Source organism: Oreochromis niloticus, linkage group LG3, assembly GCF_001858045.2.
Source record: "Oreochromis niloticus isolate F11D_XX linkage group LG3, O_niloticus_UMD_NMBU, whole genome shotgun sequence".
NCBI classification, from domain to species: domain Eukaryota; kingdom Metazoa; phylum Chordata; class Actinopteri; order Cichliformes; family Cichlidae; genus Oreochromis; species Oreochromis niloticus.
The window spans coordinates 59,112,831-59,132,500 of record NC_031967.2 but is presented as its reverse complement, the minus strand read 5'-3'; the positions used below and the strand labels follow the sequence as shown (position 1 = coordinate 59,132,500).

At 39.9% G+C, this 19,670-nt stretch overlaps 1 long non-coding RNA gene and 1 pseudogene across 1 annotated transcript; one reads left to right on the top strand and one right to left on the bottom strand.

Moving 5' to 3' along the window:
• The first annotated feature begins 3,969 nt into the window (after window positions 1-3,969).
• Window positions 3,970-12,149, top strand: LOC112846278 (zinc finger protein 665-like; annotated as a pseudogene).
• Window positions 12,150-17,220: 5,071 nt separating this feature from the next.
• Window positions 17,221-17,943, bottom strand: LOC109201319 (uncharacterized). Its single transcript, XR_002061354.1, has 2 exons — window positions 17,789-17,943; window positions 17,221-17,362 (listed from the first exon to the last, which is right to left on the bottom strand). It is a non-coding gene; the product is annotated as an uncharacterized LOC109201319 (long non-coding RNA).
• Between the last annotated feature and the right edge of the window lie 1,727 nt (window positions 17,944-19,670).

The window sequence follows — 19,670 nt, the reverse complement described above, 5'->3', positions numbered from 1 at the left end:
TATTCTCCATATTATTCAGTAAATTATAGATTATTACTGATAATCAGACACTTCTGTAGTTCATCTGTAGTTAAGTAGAAGTACAGAAGTGAAGTCAAAGTGAAAAGGACTCTGAAAAGTAATCAGAGGTTAAAGTGAGTGTGACAGGTGGAGGAACCCTAAGACTGAGTGTAGAGGTGGGAAAATGAATCACTTAGAAAAAAGTCACAACAATAATAAGATGAAGCGTCCACACAGAAAAATCCAGAAAGCCACCGGATCAGTCTGTGTTCCTATTTCTGCACTTTTTGCTTCCATAAAAGTTGAATGCTGCCTCCTCTGTACTAAAATACTTATTTTGAGGTGGTTTGTCTGATTGTTAAGTTTGTATATTTTTGTTGTTCTGTGGAGATCTTTGAAGAATGAAGACATTTAATGATTTAATCCTACTTTGTATTTACATTCTCGTTACATCAGATTTATTTTTGATTATTAGTCCACCGTAGCAAAGGTCATGCTAACGTGAACACCGCGGTCAAGTGAGCCGTCATTTGTGAGCCTGTGGTCGCAAATTTTGAAGCCATCCTGATAACCTTTTCCCACCAACGATGTGGAGATCCAACCCTTTTAGATCCAATTAAAATCAAGACACTCAAAAAGATGCTCTGTAAAAGAGTAGAATTCTTGGAACAGAGTTTAATACACTGAATCATATGAACAGCAGGAAAAATACATACAGACATTTAGCAAGAGAATTACAAAGCAGAAAGCAAGCAAAGCAAAACCCCGGGGTGTACAGCCTTAAGCACAGACAGCAGAGCAACACAGAGACGGACAGAGAGTAACAGCAGAGGGGAAAAAGTGCTGGGGTGTCCTCTGGTCCCCTAATATACAGGGACCAGTATCCCCGCCCCCTGCTGCTGGGTAACTTTCCCACACGCCCAAACACAACTGCAGGGGTCAGGTACAGGCCAGGGTACACGCAGGGCTCTGGCTGAGGGCCCAGCCCACAGCCACACCCTTAGGTTAACCCTTTGCTTTGCCTTCTGATAATAGGTCACAACATGGTCAAAGGTCACACATTAATCCTAATTATTAAATCTTCACAATATATAATCTTATAACTACATAGGTTCTTAAAACACTTCAGTGTAGTTCAAAGTGTGAGTGTGTGTGATTATATCGTATGATATTTTATTGTGATGTGTGTATGTTACCCTTTTCCCTGGGGTGGAGACAAGCAGACCGCCCCTGGCTTTGCAGCAGCAGGGAGGACCCGCATCCCAGACCCCAACTACTCTGCTACAACACACGTAGTCTGACTCTTGTCTCATGATTTCATGTTTTGTGACTATTGAGTGAATTACTGAGATTGCTCTAATATAGCTTAGTACTTCATAGTTCAGCTCTTGTTCATAGTGTCCCACTAATGTTCTAGTATTGAATCTTGTTACTCTGAGTCTCTTGCTTGCCATATTGTGGGTTAATTTTCAGTTTCTTAGTCCCCCTGAGTTTGTAGCATTGTGTGTTAGTGTATGGGTTTGAGCAATTCCAGAGGGTACATTCATTTGCCTCTCACCTTTAGTTCATATTTAGTGATTTTGCCAAAATAAAATCTTGTTGTACACTGTTCCTCCGAGCCTCTGTGTGGTGTCTGCATCTGAGTCCTCTTCCTTGTGTTGGCTGCCCGGTCGTGACAGAACCTGAAGTTGTCTGATGTTCATGCTGATGAATATGGCCACACCGACACATATTTCCTTTCAATTTGGTTTTCTACTTGTTTTCTATCTTTTTAGTTAATTAACTGATTATAATTCTCCAGTTTTGCCACCTATTTCATTATTTCCAAAGATATGCACGTACCACAGTAACAGTATCTTTAGTAGTAGCTCGGGACCTGATGATAAATGTGTAAATGTGTGTCTTTCTGAGATTTACTGGTAGAAACCTTTGTAGAGAGAACAACACAGTATGAACAGTCTTCTCACAGGTACTGATAAAGAAACAAATATAGAGTTTCTCTTAATTCTGCTTCAGTTTGTTTTCTGTAATCTTGAACTTCACATGTTAAGTTTGCAGATGGTGAGCTTAAGTTGCCAGAATGTAATTTTCCTACAAAAATACAGGTTAAGTGTGTGCCTGTGTTAGTGTTTTAACTGAGGAAGCTCAACAAAGCCAGTCCTCCTTTGTATTAATTGACTTGACAAAACCAGCAAACCCAGGTGAGAGATAAAGGTTATCACAACATTGGTTATCTGTGTTCTCGTATTTTGTTCTAATACAGGAGACATTACAGTCACTTTAGCAAAATGTATTTTAATAGTTGAAGGTTATTACCTACAAATATGACTGATCGGTGTTCTAGTTTGAGCCCTGCTAGCTCAATCAACAAAATGCAGTGAATGAACAAAAGAGAACTCTAAATCAAATCAATACTTGGTGTGAACACACTTCAAAACAGCATCAAGTCTTCTAGGTGCACTTGCACACAGTTTTTGAAGGAACTCAGCTGGTAGGTTGTTCTAAACATTTTGGAGAACTAAGCACAGATCTTCTGTGGATGTAGTCTTCCTCACATCCTTCTCTCTCTTCATGTGATCCTGGACAAACTTGATGATGTGCTCTGTGGGGGCTGTACAGTCACTTCCAATACTTCTTGTTCTTCTTTACACTGAAGATAGTTCTTAACGACTATTCTTACTTGCAGAAAAAAAAGTTGGTGCAAGAAGAACAGAGAACAAAATATGAGCTCAAGATTATAATCTATGTTGACTAATCAAAGTGAGCTTAAGGTTCTGTATAATTAGTGTTTATTAGTGATGTCCTTTGGTGTATTGCAGCCCTTAGGATTAAGTTTTACTTCAGTGCAGTTCAGTGATGGATGGAGGGAATTTTATTGTAGTCACAGAGATCCTTAACAAGGAGGAGAAAAAGAGATACACTGGATCACAACAGTAAATTCTAAGAAAACAATATGTATTTAATTTTATCCAATCCGATCCAAACCTCCTTTATTCATAAAGCACTTTAAAATACCCAGCACAGGACCAAAAGAATAAAACAAAATGGTAAAAAATAAATAAATAAAAATTTTAAAAGCCCTATATTTAAAACAAGATAAAATAGCATAGAATCAAATAATAATAAACAAACAAACAAACAGGAGAGGCCTGTCTTATCTCTAAAGGCAGATTGTTCCACAGTTTTGGTGCTGCTACAGCACAAGCACAATCTGCTCTATGTTTATGCTCAGTTCTGATTACATTAAGGGACAATCATCAGCTGGCATCTAAATACACATTTAGGGCGACCAAAAACCATCACCTCAGTCTTTTTGTCATTGAACAGATTTATCCAGAGGAGAGATGCATCAGTACAAACGATTTCATCCTTTAAACCTGAACTCTGTGAACGGCTGACTGTTCCATGTGCTAAAGAATAGAAAACATTATTTCCCATCAGACCATGAGCAACATTCAGGCATCTAACACAGTAACACTTTTATTCTTTACATATTCAGCAGAGAGAGTTAGCTGTGTGCACTACTAAAAAAAGGCTGTTCTAATTCTCAGCACCGCTCCTCTCTTTCCCTGAGTCCTTAGCAATTCTCCTTTTCACGATGACGTTTTCCTCGAGGCCAAGGAAAGAGTTTAGGGAAAGGAGATAGGCGCTAATTTTGAAATAACAACCCACGTGGTTACGTTGTGCAGCTGAGTCACGTGACCGCACAGCCACAAATCACAGCAGAGCTGGGAAAAGGGGGCGGAGCAAAGTGTGTGTGCAGGAGAGGAGTCGAGCAGAGAGAGCTGCTTTTTCATTAAACGGGAGTTAAGTAGTAAACTTACAGGAACATATACCACTACCGTCGATCTGCACACCCTTGTCTCCTGTATTGTAGCTGAGATCAGCGTGAACCACGTGGGTCTCTGCTCCCTGATCTGTTTTCTGTTTGGAAAGACTTCCAGCTTCATCACGGAGTTACTCTCGGTTTGTGGGCTCATCTAAAGGTAAGCACCGAGCTAACTTTAATGTGGGTTCAGTTTATGTTGAGTTTATCTCTGTTGAGAATAATAGATTGCTTGGTATACAGTGGAGTTAGACAGACTGGCAAAATCAAAGCCTTTTTTCCCCCCCAAACACATATGCAGGTGGTTACATATGGTTAAAATGTTTCAAATGCAGTAAGTATACACGTTTTTCATATAAATATAGTCTATAACTTAGTTATTGTCTGTAGCCCACATAATTACACACTTTAGTTACATAAAACATGTGAGTTTTGATCTTATGTACTGTATAGCCTGTATAATAAATAAATATGTAGCCCAATAAGTATAAAATCCAGAAAGCTACACAACATGGGGCGGTTCATTTACAAACACAAGTCTAACTTAAGTTTCAAACTGTTTTTTGTTAGAAAACAATCACATTGTGTTGCGAAATCAGTTTTACCCCGGTGGGTTCAGTTTATGTTGAGTTTTTCTCTGGTGAGAATAATAGATTGCTTGGTATACAGTGGAGTTAGACAGACTGTAGAGTTCGTGATTGCTTGCAACATTATATTATGGCGGTTCCTAGGGGGTAAGAATACATACAGAAAACTAGTCTTTGAATATGAACAAAGGGTGCAGGGCAGGAGAACAACCAACCCCCAGGACAGGAAGCCACAGGTACAAGTCTGGGGGAGGGCAACCCCAGGGTGAATAATAGAGACAGAGAATAGTGGAAGCCTACTGAGCAGGGGTGCCAAAGGGCTACCCCCGCCGCCCGTCCCCCTTACGTTATTAAGGTGTGTGTGAGGAATGCTCCTCAGATCAGCCTTTAGAATAGGACTTCATAGGATGATCTCCAGATGCGTCTGTATTTTATTTACTCCCAGCCAGGGGCAATTCTAGGATCAGACCATTAAAAAACACTCCCCAAAAAGAATAAATTATAACAAAATATGAATAAAAACTATTAAAAATGGAGGCAACTTTTCCTGTGGTAGAATGTATACAATGTATGAAGTGTCACATACATTGTCACATACATTTGTGACGCTATAAAGTGTCACAAAATCACACACTGCATGAAAACATCTTAAAATCTGAAGTTTTTGAGATGAGATGATGAGATAGCCTTTATTTGTCAGTTGCAGGTCTTTTGCCCACAACTGAGATGACAGACCTTGCCGACCGTACATACAATACACAAACATCACATTGGGGAGACAGGTCAGGCCAGGTAGCGAGGACAGCTAGTGTGGACATGGAATGTTTTCAGAAGAGAACGCCGTTTTCCAATCTATCCGGGCTGGACGCAGCCTCACTCTTCTCTCAACGGCTTCACAATAAACTGTGAACAGATACCGAGGAGAGCAGCAGAAGACCTCATCCAGGAGCTGTTGAAGTACAATTCTTTTTGATGGTAGCAATCAGGCAGAGACTTTTACTTCCAAAATCAGACGTCCTCATTTGCGCTGGAAACAGGGGCGATATTGGCGCATTTTTGGGGGTGCTTCAGCCAGAGCGATGATGGCTGAGACGCAGCGGAGCGGAGGTGTGAGTGTCTGGCTTAAAACAGGACATGTTAGCTGCATTTAACCTTCAGTTACTCTTTATATAGTTAGGTAGGACTCAGACCATGTTTCTTTTTAGCAGAAAAACATTACACCAGGTAACCTGCTGTGTTGAAAACGTCTTTTCCGACAATGTTTGCTACTCTACAATCCGTCCTACTCTGTAGTCAAATCAGCCACATCTGACCGTCCTGTTGCTCCCATTGAAATGTATACAGCCTATTTAAAATCTAAAACCTAAGATTGTCCGTAGCCTGCTGTTGTTACCACTGTCCTGTTTGCAATGGATACTGAGAGAGGACTTTTTGTTAGTGATCTTAACAGAATTTTTTTCATATTAATCTAAATTTTCATCTAATTGAATACAATCTATTTGTGTATGATTGTCAGTCCAAAGAGGGAGAGAGGAAAGAGGGGAACGTGAGGAGAAAGTACAAGGTCAGGAAGAACCAGGTAAGAAAACAGACAACTGAGAGGCAAAACAGAAACTGTTAAACTGACAAAGAGACAAAACCTGATTTTACTGACACAATCTGGAAGTTGTGTCCTCCCTATATTAAAGCTGCTATACAGAATCTGCAAAACAAACTGGGCTGAAACATTTTTGACCCTCTTTAACAACATTCCAACATAACATTATCATTGATTGGCGAGATTAAAATTAATGATATATTTTTATGTGGTTCAGCCAGAACTCTACTAAAACCTCAGCCAGTAATAGGTAGGCCAACTTTTGGACTGTCCAGTTGTCTGTATGACTGCCACAGTACGTAGATCACATTTCCACACTATCACAAAGTGCCAAACAGCCCTGGTGGAGTGAGGAGCTGTAAAGAGAAGCAGAGTGCTCTGTTTATATTCTAAAAGCGTTTTAAGCTTGTTTCAAAGATTCTGTACTGCAGCTTTAAATGTTTTCCAAAAGCACACATACACTTATCAGTGTTTCTCAAACTTTTTACAGTGTGTACCACCTGAGAAAAATGTCAAGCTCTCCTAAGTACCACTATGAAAGCATGAAACTCATAAATCTTACAACACAAAATTCTTATTAATAAATTAGTAAAATTAGTATCTGCAGTAAAGATTTTTTCATACATTGTCTACATTCTACCACAGGAAAAGTTAGTCCTAAAATCTTAAAATCTTTGACCTCTTTTATTTCTTCGTTCCTTCACTGGATTTTAAACTCATCATTTATCTGATCATCAGGAACAACCTAAGAATCTGTTAGTCTCACTCATTTAAACCCTCTGCTGCATTCTGTTCACCCCTGCTATCATTCAATCATCTTTCCTAATATAATATTAGTCCACTAGTTCATATATCGTTTCTCATCTTACTAAGTGAGCCGAACAAGATGATAAAATCAGAAACACAGGCTTAAAATACAATCTGGTATTCATGAGCTTCATTGCATGTGTGTGTATGTGTTAGTAGGATTAAAACATTCAGTGCTTATGTATGTCGTTTTAATTACATTACCCCTTTTTCTGAAACAAAACTCTGTTTACTACACCTTCTTGTTTCAGAAACATCTAAAGAAGAAAGTCTCTATTGTAGTCAGGCACAGCTAAATTCTGCTTGTGAGTTAACCTAGCTAACCACACTGTGTGTTGTTAACACCTTCAACATGTACCCCCTGGTGATGTGTGCCACTTCCTCTATGTCCTCTATTTGTACCACCATATGGAGAACCGCAATAGCCACACACATCGAAATACAGAATTCTTAGATGCTTAGATAACGAATTGTAGAATAAATTCTCCATTTGTAAAATAATTTTAGAATTCCACATTAACAAAGTGAGTTTCGAAATGTTTTTTAAAAACCTCATTACCATCCTAGGGGAGCTAAGATGGTAATGAGGTGCTTGAAATGTTGTAGGTGGCTGAGTTTATACTGCTACCATTGAAACTGATTGGGACTCCGTCTTTGTGGATCTATGGAAGTCCATATATACAGGGTGTAGCATCCCCTGGGTAAAGGCGGTGAAATGCAGGGGGGTCAGTGATTTTTCCCTTTCAAGTTCTTGTAGGCAACTGATGACTTTGTTTTTGTAGTTGCTTCTGTCGTTTCACCTTGAAGCTTCATAGGTATTGTTGTCACTGAGGAGTTTAGTCATGTTTATTTGATCTGCTTCTTTTTGTCAGGGATAAAATACACATGTATACTTTTTGTCTCCCAGCTGAGTAACAGGAGGAGAAGAGTGGTGGTGCAGCAGAGGAACAATTTCAGCCATTTGGACTCAGCTCAGCCACTACAGAGGAAACAATGACTTCAACACAAAAGGTGAGAAAAACATCACAGTTACACTGTTATTGAAACTGTGTGTACAGCTGGTTGGTTTTTTAAAAACCCATTAACAGCAGCTTTATCTTTTCTATCCTGGGCTCATCCATATATACAGAATCTACATTCACAACCAAAAACCACAGAAGTTGCAAGAAAATACAAAGATCATATTTTCTCTACACACATTGAAACAACAATATCATCAGTTGAATTCAAATTTTTTTCTGAAGTAAAAGAGTTTTTCTACTGAGATCAATATTTCTTCAATAATGTCATTATGTGTGCCTATGCCAAGAGGCACACATATTACTATTCATCGGATTTATTATTCTTCTTATTATTATTATTATCATCATTATTATTATTATTCAGTTTCCGCCTGAAATTTTGCAGCAAAACCTCATTTTGTGCGGCTGGATCTGGAATGGTGTGCTGTGACTTTTGGTGTTTATGACTATTATAGTTTTTTAAATATTAATATTTTAGTGAAAATTTCCCGCGCTCCTCTGCTGAACAGTTTTGACAATAGGGTTACATATGTTAGATAATTTTGTGCGGCTGGAGCTGGACTAGTATGGTACGACTTTTGGTGTTTATGACTTTTATAGTTTTTGAAATATTTAGATTTTAGTGCAAATTTGGGCCAATTTCTAGGCTCCTGAGAAAGATTCTACTTTTGGCCCCATAGAAACAGACTTCATTTGTGGTGTGTTGGCTCTCTCTAGTGGTATACCCGGAGTAGTACAGCCAAAAAAGTTTATGCTTGGGCAGAAACTCCATATCCCACAATTCATAGCACGCCTCTGCAGAGTAAACAATGGCGGCCACCACTTCGTTTTATATGTCTTTTATTTGTGTTTCTAGGTCACAAAATACACTTTTAAGATATTTTCAGGCGAGAATGTAGGTGTGTAAACTTCAAATATCTGCTCGTTTTATGGAGACATCCCATATTAGCGACAATTCTCTTATGTGTTGCTTATAGCCGGCTAGCTAGCTAGCGCCGCTAGCCTCTGCCAGTGAAACAATGGCGGACACCACTTGCATTCTATAATGCTTTTTTTCCGTGTTTCTAGGTCACAAAATAAACTTTCAAGATATTTTCAGGCGAGAATGTAGGTGTGTAAACTTCAAATATCTGTTCGTTTTATTAGGACATCCCATATTAGCGACAATTCTCTTACGTGTTGCTGATAGCTTGCTAGCTAGCTAGCGCCGCTAGTGACCCTTCGTGAAAAACCACCCAGGCTTGGCTGATAGTGAGGTGGCTAAAATTTGTTTCATCGCCCGATCGCTCGGCAAGGGTCTGTGTCTTAGCTGGACTTATTTTTCGTTTATATGGGCCGATGATGCTGGTCGATGTGGAAAAAATAACTGAGTTGTTTGGTGGTGGAGCTACAACAGAGGGCAGTTATCCACCGGTGTGTGACAGAAAGGACATGCCGCGAACGAGACATGCCGCGAACGAGACATACCGCCGATTGACCGGTGTTTGCTAACGCAGAGGTCAATCGTGGATCAGGGAAAGCGAAGGCAGGAGCGTCAGGTGAACTGAATTTCAGGTAAGAAGTTATGACCTGCACTCTATTTGGGTCAGATATAAACCGAGTTTAGGTGTAGTTTATTTTCGTTGTGCTGACTTTTTCAATCACTTACAATAACTCCTACTGCGTGCGACACGACAGAGTTTCTATACAGCTGTGTGCGTGCTAAGTTACCGATGTTGAACTTTATGACAGCCTCCCCTGTCATTCTCTCGCCTGTTGAAACTTCAGTCATGAAACTGATCAATGATCGGCTTTTCTCTCTTGTTTGTTTATCGCGCTAAACAACAGCAGCACGTTTAAGCTTGATCAGCTGTTGTTAGAATTCATTTGCTTTTAATTTCTAGTATCAGCTGATGTTTGCTGCAGCCACAGCTGTAAAAAGGCTGTTCCAAACCAGATATCCTTACTGAATCATCAGAGCTGAACTGGTGATGGAGAAACAGGTTTACTCTTAGGTGACATGAATGAGTTGAAGGGAAGTTATGAACTGTTTCTGAGAGACAAATATACACCAAGCTCCTTTTTTTGTGTAGCTGACAGCTGGTAACTGTGCAGGGGCGGATCTAGCAAAGCTTTTGCCAGGGGGCCAGGTAGGGCATTAACAGAGAAAGGTGGACACAAGGATATACTTTTCTTTCTTACTCTCATATAAAATATTTAGCTTTTATTAAATAGTTATCTGAATCTTACAAGCAAAGTTGGTATAATAATACACAAGATTGGCTGTAGACCATTGTTCATCATTCAGAACACTGTGTAAAAATAACAAAAAAAAAAAAAGTGAATGCAAAAGTGCATAAATATTTATTTTACGTGTTTGATGTGTGTGGCGGGGTGTGGTCTGCAGTGCCGCTGCAGGGGAGGTGGACCCACCTGAGCGGCACCTGCAATCACGCCTCTCGGGCGTAGTCTGTGCTCTCTCGGCTGTTTTTTGGGTGTGTGTCGGGCTGTGAGTTGAAAAGCTACAGCCGGCTGTTTGGGTACACCAACCATGTGTGAAAAGTGGTCCATAACGTAATGCTTCAAAGCGTGTTCATGCAAACATTGTCGGATCTGCCGTGGTACAATGGGACTTCTGCTCATGAACCTGTGTGCACAGCGTCTGCAAATCGGCGCTGTACGAAGTAACTTCATCTTTACACAAAACTGTAAGCTGTCATCTGTGAAGCGTGAGCGGTGTTTGTTTTTACCATAGTTCATGGTGGAGAATGGGTGCTCTTCTGAGTTTTGCTCTCTGTAGCTGTATGAATGGCAAACTACACTGAATAGCAGCGGCATAGGCACACATAAAATTTCTTCTGAAATTTTCCCTTTCTAGTTTTCATTACAACTCTCATTGTAGCACATCATTGTAATGTGATACTATCACCAGAAGGTGGTGGTAACACACCTACAATGTGTTTTTGTTGACATGTTTGATTCCACTGATGGAGGGAGTTTCAGTTTGTTCCACGACTGCATTTCACTCACTGCCTCTGTTTGTATCTCTGTCACTGCAGGACCAACATGGAGCGAGAAGTCAGCGCTCTCAGGAGGCCGACAAACCTCACAGAAGAAAGAGAGAGAAAACATACAGCTGTGATGAGTGTGGGAAGGGTTTTACCTCAGCTCAAGGCCTAAAAACACACCAACTCATCCACAGTGGAGTTAAACCTTATAGCTGTGACTTGTGTGGAAAGTCTTTTACCCAGGCTCAAAACCTGAAAACACACCAACTCATCCACAGTGGAGTTAAACCTTATAGCTGTGACTTGTGTGGAAAGTCTTTTACTCTGGCTCAAAGCCTAAAAACACACCAACTCATCCACAGTGGAGTTAAACCTTACAGCTGTGACTTGTGTGGAAAGTCTTTTACCCAGGCTCAAAACCTGAAAACACACCAAGTCATCCACAGTGGAGTTAAAGCTTACAGTTGTGACTTGTGTGGAAACTCTTTTACTCTGGCTCAAAGCCTAAAAACACACCAACTCATCCACAGTGGAGTTAAACCTTATAGCTGTGACTTGTGTGGAAAGTCTTTTACCCAGGCTCAAAACCTGAAAACACACCAAGTCATCCACAGTGGAGTTAAAGCATACAGCTGTGACTTGTGTGGAAACTCTTTTAACCGGGCTGAAACCTTAAAAAGACACCAAGTCATCCACAGTGGAGTTAAAGCGTACAGTTGTGACTTGTGTGGAAAGTCTTTTACTCTGGCTCAAAGCCTGAAAACACACCAAGTCATCCACAGTGGATTTAAAGCTTACACCTGTGACCTGTGTGGAAAGTCTTTTACCCAGTCTCAAAGCCTGAAAAAACACCAAGTCATCCACAGTGGAGTTAAAGCATACAGTTGTGACTTGTGTGGAAAGTCTTTTACTCTGGCCCAAAGCCTAAAAACACACCAAGTCATCCACAGTGGAGTTAAAGCATACAGTTGTGACTTGTGTGGAAAGTCTTTTACTCTGGCTAAAAGCCTAAAAACACACCAAGTCATCCACAGTGGATTTAAAGCTTACACCTGTGACCTGTGTGGAAAGTCTTTTACCCAGGCTGGAGACTTCAAAAGACACCAAGTCATCCACAGTGGAGTTAAAGCATACAGTTGTGACTTGTGTGGAAAATCTTTTACCCAGTCTCAAAGCCTGAAAAAACACCAAGTCATCCACAGTGGAGTTAAAGCATACAGTTGTGACTTGTGTGGAAAGTCTTTTACCCAGGCTTAAAGCCTAAAAACACACCAAGTCATCCACAGTGGAGTTAAACCTTACAGCTGTGACTTGTGTGGAAAGTCTTTTACCCAGGCTGGAAACTTAAAAACTCACCAACTCATCCACAGTGGATTTAAAGCGTACAGCTGTGAGTTGTGTGGAAAGTCTTTAACCCAGGCTGGAAGCTTAAAAACTCACCAACTCATCCACAGTGGAGTTAAAGCGTACAACTGTGGCCTGTGTGGAAAGTCTTTTCAATATCCACATCCCACATCAGCTGAAAAAACACCAACAGATCCACACCAGAAAGTAACTCTACAAGTGCAGTTACTGTGAGGATGTATTGATTTTTATCTTGTAATTTTAACCTGATTGTTTGGAACAAGTCTGATCAGTAAACTTATGGAGTTATACTGAATGAACTGTTTGGAAAAATGAAGAATCATTTTCTCTCAGTAAGCTGAGTGTTGTAATGTAAACAGACGTTGGCAGAGATGCTCTTTATTTCAGGCGACGTTCAGGTTAAAAACTTACACTGTCTTTGTTTAGAAGTGGAGCAAAGCACATGGATCCAGTTCTCAACCCTGTCGTCACTGTGGTGGTGGGAAAGTGTTTCTCTGTGACCTTTGTAGAAAACCTTCCAATCATCAACGGGACCTAAAGCCACGTCAACGTAGACACACTGGAGACAAAATGATCTACTGCAAAGAATGTGGGAGAGGCTTCCACACACCAAGTACATTAAAATACATGACCTCTTCCACAGTGGGGTCAAAAAGCACATCTGTGACCAGTGTGGGTCATCTTTCAACACTGGACATGAGCTCAATGAAAAAGCATAAGCGAATCCACACAGGAGAGACACCATACAAGTGCAGACACTGTGACAAAAGCTTCTCACAATCAGGTCATCGTAACAAACATGAACGTACACACATGGAAGTGAACTTCAGCTGTGACCAGTGTGACAAGAGCTTCAGGAATCTCAGTTCATACTCCGAACACAAACGATCCCACGCTGTAAATAAACTGTTTCACTGTTACCAATGTGCAAAAACATTCACTTCATTATCTGCTCTGTGCAAACATCAGCCTGATCATGCAGGACTGAAATCACTGGATCACAATGAATCTGAAGAGAGAGAAAGATCCTCTTCTGGTTTCAGGGTCGGACTTAAAAACCTTGAGATCAGGCTCCACAGAGTTCAGATGGAATCTCCTGTAAAGAGTGTCAGCTGATGTCACACTTGGATCTGATGAGGTAGCTCTGATTTCTGGACCTGCAGTGAATAATCCTGAATGTTACATTTAGGAAGCTGCATGTATAGATATGTATATCAAGTTTTTTTTTTTTCCTTTGAGGGATTTTAATTCTCTAAAATGTTATCCCTGTTACATTTTAATCTTTGTTCCCTTAGGACACAGTAGTGTTTAGTAGTTGTATTCATTTTATGTGTTACCTCAGTTAAATTTCAATCCTTCATTCATATTTAAACTTTTGCTGTGGTAATCCCTTTTCTTAAATCATTCTCCCAAAACTGCAAATGTTTTCACAGCAGTTGCTCTTAATACTTCCAAAATGAACTAAATCTGTCCACCAGCTTTGAAACAACACCTGCTGTGACTTTATGTCCTGAAAAAAGAAACTCAATCTAAACTGGTTTTGGGCTGTACTTCCATATAATACCAGTTTGTACCAGAAGATGAAGCAGTGAGTCAGTGTAACATTTATTTAATTAGGCAAAGAACACATTCATTTTCACAGTGGCAGCAAAGAAATGTCTAAAGTTAAAAACAGCAGCACACATCAGGACCATTTTAAAGATCACAGGTGACTTTTACTTAATTCAAATTCCTTCAAATTTTTGGCTCCTCCTTTCACTTTAGTGTATTTACTGTATCCTTGAAGTCCACATGTTGTTTTTTTAATGAATTCATTTTGATCCACATGTTCTGCAGCTGTCTTCCTGTTGATTTGAAGTTTGTTTTATGAAATCCTGATAATGTTAAAGCGTTAGTTATATTTGATGAACTCAGTGTAAAATTTGTCTGATTAAACAGTTTGGTGTGAAAAATTAAGAAATGGTCTCAGAACAAGTAGTTTGAGCCCTGATTTCAGATTCAAACTAATTTAACTGTTTTCAGTGGTACATGTGGAGGTTTATCAGAGGAGGAGACTTGGCTGTTCTCCACTCACACAGCACAGGGTTCCTGCAGCTCATTAAAAACTCTGAAATGAGGACAAAAATATTATTTCATAATAAATATTTGATATTTATTATGAACATTCACCATTAAAGACAGGATGTTAGGAAAAGGACAACATTTTCTCTCCAAGTTAAACAGATTTGCAAACTGTCTGTAGGTAACAACTTAACAATTAATTTACTTTTTACATTATTTCCTTCAAGAAATCGAGCTGCTGGTAGCCATGTGCTCATCGTGTGTCACAGGACCAAGAAAGCCTCATTAAAAAGCAAAGATCGATGGTCGCGTTTTATATCATCCACCCTTTAGTCCTATTATTTTTAAGTAGGTTTTTATTAGAATTTAAACATTTAAATCACTTTATGTTCAAGACTCTGCTCCTTTCTGCTGATATTAAAATCATTAACTAGTATTTTGGGACTAGTCTACAGACAACACATTACTTCCCTCTTTTTTACTGAAAAGTTATAAAGTTTGATGAAACTCCAAAACCTCTTAATATAAAGTCTGGAACTCTTTTGCTAAATTGATAGAACTTTATTAATCCCTCAGGTAGGTTCCTCCAGGAAATTCAGTTTCTAATTAATTGCAGGTTCTCACACCTCTCCTTCTCCATCAGCCTCCACTGCCTCCCTTTCCTCCCCTTTTCCTCTCCTCCTCTCTCTGTGATGGTGTCTGTTCCCTCCATAACTGGGCTGCTGCTGCTGGTCATACTGCTTCTAGTGCTGAGACGATGCATCCAGAGAAAAACTGGAGGTGAGACACATTCTGCTCACACTTCATGTTGACACATCAAACCGTTGTTTTTTTTAAACAAATCACCTAAAAAAAAAATCAAATTATAATCTCCATTTTTGTGTTTTTGGCACTTTGAGCATTATTTCTACAGCCCACAGCTGCCACATGCTGCATGTTATTTCCACACATCTGTCTCTGTGAGGACCAGTTTGAGCCACAGACCATTTACATTTTTAACTGAGATTTAATTATGACTTAATCTAAGCTACATGCTGTATTCGTGCATCAATTTCTACAATAGCATTTTATGATTAATGTCATATTTGAATATATACATTTGTACACTGTACACAGTTTGGTTAGTTTTTCCAGTGTGTGTGAAGTGAGATGTTGTTTGTGAGAGTTGTGGTCAAAGAAAGCTGATGTGAGCGGTTCAGTCCAGTTTCCTGTTTTTTGAAAGAAAAGATAGAAACACTTTTTTAATTTTATTCTGACTCCAGTTTTTCCTTCACTTTCCATTTTAAACACATTTCACCTTCTTATAAATATTAATCTTGCTGAATCAGCAGCATTTTCAGTTCTGCTATTAATGGAAAATCTTTGCATTTGATTTTGCAGTGAGTGATGCTGTGACAGCTGCCACCTCTTCATCAGTGAGAAGAACATCAGCAGATGATGGAAATGGGTCAAAGATGATGAGAGGTACAGGAGAGCGATAATCCTCTCGTGCTTCCACATGAGGCTCTGTGAGGTGCATGGCTGAGGGTTTAGAACATGTGTTTCATGCATTTTGGTTCAGGTTCCTTTAGCATGGACTGCAGGTTCATCCCCTGGTTTTTCATCAGGTCAGGTTGATCAGTTTCTTTGTCTGGACTGAAAATTGCTTGCACATAATGCACAAAGATTTCAGTCCACTGTTAAAAATCTCCTGCATTAAAGATGTTGAACCAGAGCCAGAAACAATGAAATCCCTTCTTGTAATTCTCACATTAAAGCAGCTCCATGTTTTTATTCTTGGACTATACTAGCGTAGCTTTGAATATTTGCAGGTTATAATAATCTTTGGTGCAGCACTTCATATAACTCCTGTCACATACTAGGCAGGTCAGGTATAATTAAAAAAAGTTTTACTTTCACAGGTTTGCAAAGTGTTTACTTTACACGATGCACTGTGTAAGACTGTTACATCATTGTGCCAAGTGAGCGGCTCTGTGGTCATTAGGTTTCCTATTTTGAGAGTTAAACCGAGCAGAGGTGTTAAGGTTGCTGCATGTTAAAGACAGGCTATGCTGTGGCCTCACATTTGCCGCTGTTATTCCTGGAATGTCAAACCTTTTCTCACCCTAAAACACGAGTTCTGGGTCAGTCACATGACTTTGTCATGTTTTGCAGAGAGCGATCCAGCGGCAGTTTATTCTTCAGTGCACAGAACATCTGACATCAACTATGCACAGATCCCCATCAAGATGAACTGCAGACAGAGAGGTAGAGCTGCTCCTCTTTCATGCTCGCTGCAACACCCCCCCCCCCCCCTTTGCAAAAAGGTCCAACCCTTAATCAAATAATAAATCTTAGTTCTCAGCCTGCAGCAGCACATGAAGGTGATTACATGATCCACAAGCCTGACACGTGTACTATATAAAGAGATTAAACACATAACACAGCTGCTGGAGAAGAATCATGGTTTGCGCATGAGTCTAAAATTATATGAAGTAAATATAGAAAGAAAAAAATGTGGTATTAATTTGAAAGTGGTGTGAAAAGCTCTGATTGGTCAGTAAGACTGGAACGGCGCTATTAAATCCGAGACAGTCATTTCATCTGTGATCACCAAAGTTTTACATAATTTTCTGCTTGTTGTGAAATGTTAGCTTCATATATCAAATACTTTTAAAGATACACACATGTGTATTTTAAATGATCAGCTTGTAGCATGTTCTCACACATTTTTGGACATTCATGTTTGAACATGAGTGTCTTAAAACCTAGCCTAAAAAAATCCCATTTTTCTCACTGTAAAAACGAACCAGTATATGCTACACAGTTAATGCCTCTTAGTATATCTTAAAATAATGATTAATTTTATTGCGAATTCGAGATGGTCCAGCAGAAGGTTGACGATGATTGTAGAATATATATACGGGAAGGGCGGTGTATACGAGTCTGGCCTAAGTCTTCGGTCAGAAAGACTGCAGCAGTCCAGGAGTTTTTAGTTCACTGTCTTTAATGAAACTTCACAGAAGAACTGGTTACAGCAGGGCTTGCCATGATAAATCCAACTGTGGTACAGCCAGATATGCACTTATAATTGTGGCAGATGCAGTATTGGTGACTATAAGCATGGTTTTCTGGAAACAGAAACAGGCAATACTATAATTAGCAGGGTCAAAGATAACTAAGCAACAATCAGAACACATCATCTACTCAGACACAGCAATATTTTACAATGTCCACAAGGGGTCACCGTAAGACCAGAAGTTGGCTAAATGGCACATATATTCCCAGTTGCTAGTACCAAGGCAAGAATGTGGCAAGCTAACAACAGCTAAACTAAGCAATAAATAACAGAAAAATCCTTTAACCGCGGGATATAATCGTTGGAGGAGATTCTGGCCACTGGTATTAACTTAGTGCAAATTAACTAAATAATTAAATAATTAAATAAACCTACTAACGTGATATCAGTGTACCGAGGCATAACTTTAGCTTTAACATGCACAAACAACTATAACTATTATCGTACCAGTTAACCTGTCAAAGGTAATAACACTTACAGTTTCATTAACGCACACGGAATCACACAAACTGCGTTACAACTGCCATGCTCTGTCGCTGCGCCTTTCGTCTCTCACTCCCACTCTCCCTCTGCGTGATGTGCACATGATCAATGATGCGCTCATTTGGGTGCGCTTGATTCTTGCCTCTAGCCATCCTGGCCGAGTCAGCAGGGAATTTGCACAATGATGTACGATGGAAGGACTCAGGAAACGGAGGCTTATAATATAATTATGTGTGCCTATGACAAGAGGCACACATATTACTATTCGTCGGATTTATTATTATGTGTGCCTATGCCAAGAGGCACACATATTACTATTCGTCGGATTTATTATTCTTATTATTATTATTATGTGTGCCTATGCCAAGAGGCACACATATTACTATTCGTCGGATTTATTATTCTTATTATGTGTGCCTATGACAAGAGGCACACATATTACTATTCGTCGGATTTATTATTCTTATTATTATTATTCTCCATCTTCCGCCTAAATTTCGGCACGTATCACGCCCCGCAGTTTTGAGACAAGCTTCATATATGTTACCTCATTTTGTGCGGCCGGATCTGGAATGGTGTGCTATGACTTTTGGTGTTTATGAATTTTATAGTTTTTTAAATATTAATATTTTAGTGAAAATTTTCCCGCGCTCCTCTGCCAAACAGTTTTGACATTAGGATTACATATGTTAGATCATTTTGTGCGGCTGGAGCTGGACTATTATGTTGTGACTTTTGGTGTTTATGACTTTTATAGTTTTTTTAATATTAATATTTTAGTACAAATTTAGGCCAATTCATCTTTTGGCGCCAAATAAACAGACTTCATTTGTGGTGTCTTGGCTCTCTCTAGTGGTATACCGGGAGTAGTACAGCCGAAAAGATTTATCCTTGTGTTGAAAACTCCATATCCCACAATTCATAGCACGCCTCTACAGAGTGAACAATGGCGGCCACCACTTCGTTTTATATGTCTTTTATTCGTGTTTCTAGGTCACAAAATAAACTTTTAAGATATTTTCAGGCGAGAATGTAGGTGTGTAAACTTCAAATATCTGCTTGTTTTATCAAGACATCCCATATTTAGCGACAGTGCTCTGACGACGTTGGTCCTGCCTGACAGCTAGCCGGCTACCTAGCTAGCTGCCGCACTTGGCTGCAAATGGATAGCGAGGGGACTCTCTCTGTCGTTTCACCTCCCCGGTCTCTCGCAAATGCTCGCACAGAATCGGAGTTACAGCTGGATGTGGAAAAAATAACTGAGTTGTTTGGTGGTGCTATAATGCGGAGCTACAACAGTGGGCAGCTATCCACCGGTGTATGACAGAAAGGACATGCCGCGACCGCCGATCGACCGGTGTTTGCTAACGCGGAGGTCAATCGTGGATCAGGGAAAGCGAAGGCAGGAGCGTGAGGTGAACTGAATTTCAGGTAAGAAGTTATGACCTGCACTCTATTTGGGTCAGATATAAACCGAGTTTAGGTGTAGTTTATTTAGCAGCAGTTCTCTTATGTGTTGCTGATAGCCGGCTAGCTAGCTAGCGCCGCTAGCATAGTTAGCTAGCACCGCTAGCGACCCTGTGAAAAAGCACCCAGGCTTGGCTTATATTGAGGCGGGTGAAACTCGTGTCAGCACCCGGTCGCTCGCCGACAGTATGTGTTTTAGCTGGACTTATTTTTCGTTTATATGGACCGATGATTTATTTATTTATTCATTTTAGTAACGCTATAAACAGTGAAAGGTGGTGGATTGGCCAGATGTAAACTTCAAATATCTGCTCGTGTTACCAAGACATCCCATATTAGCTCTGATGTTTTCGGTGCCTGCAAAGAGCTAGACAGGTAGCTAGCTAACCCGAGCTGGCTGTCTTTTTGAC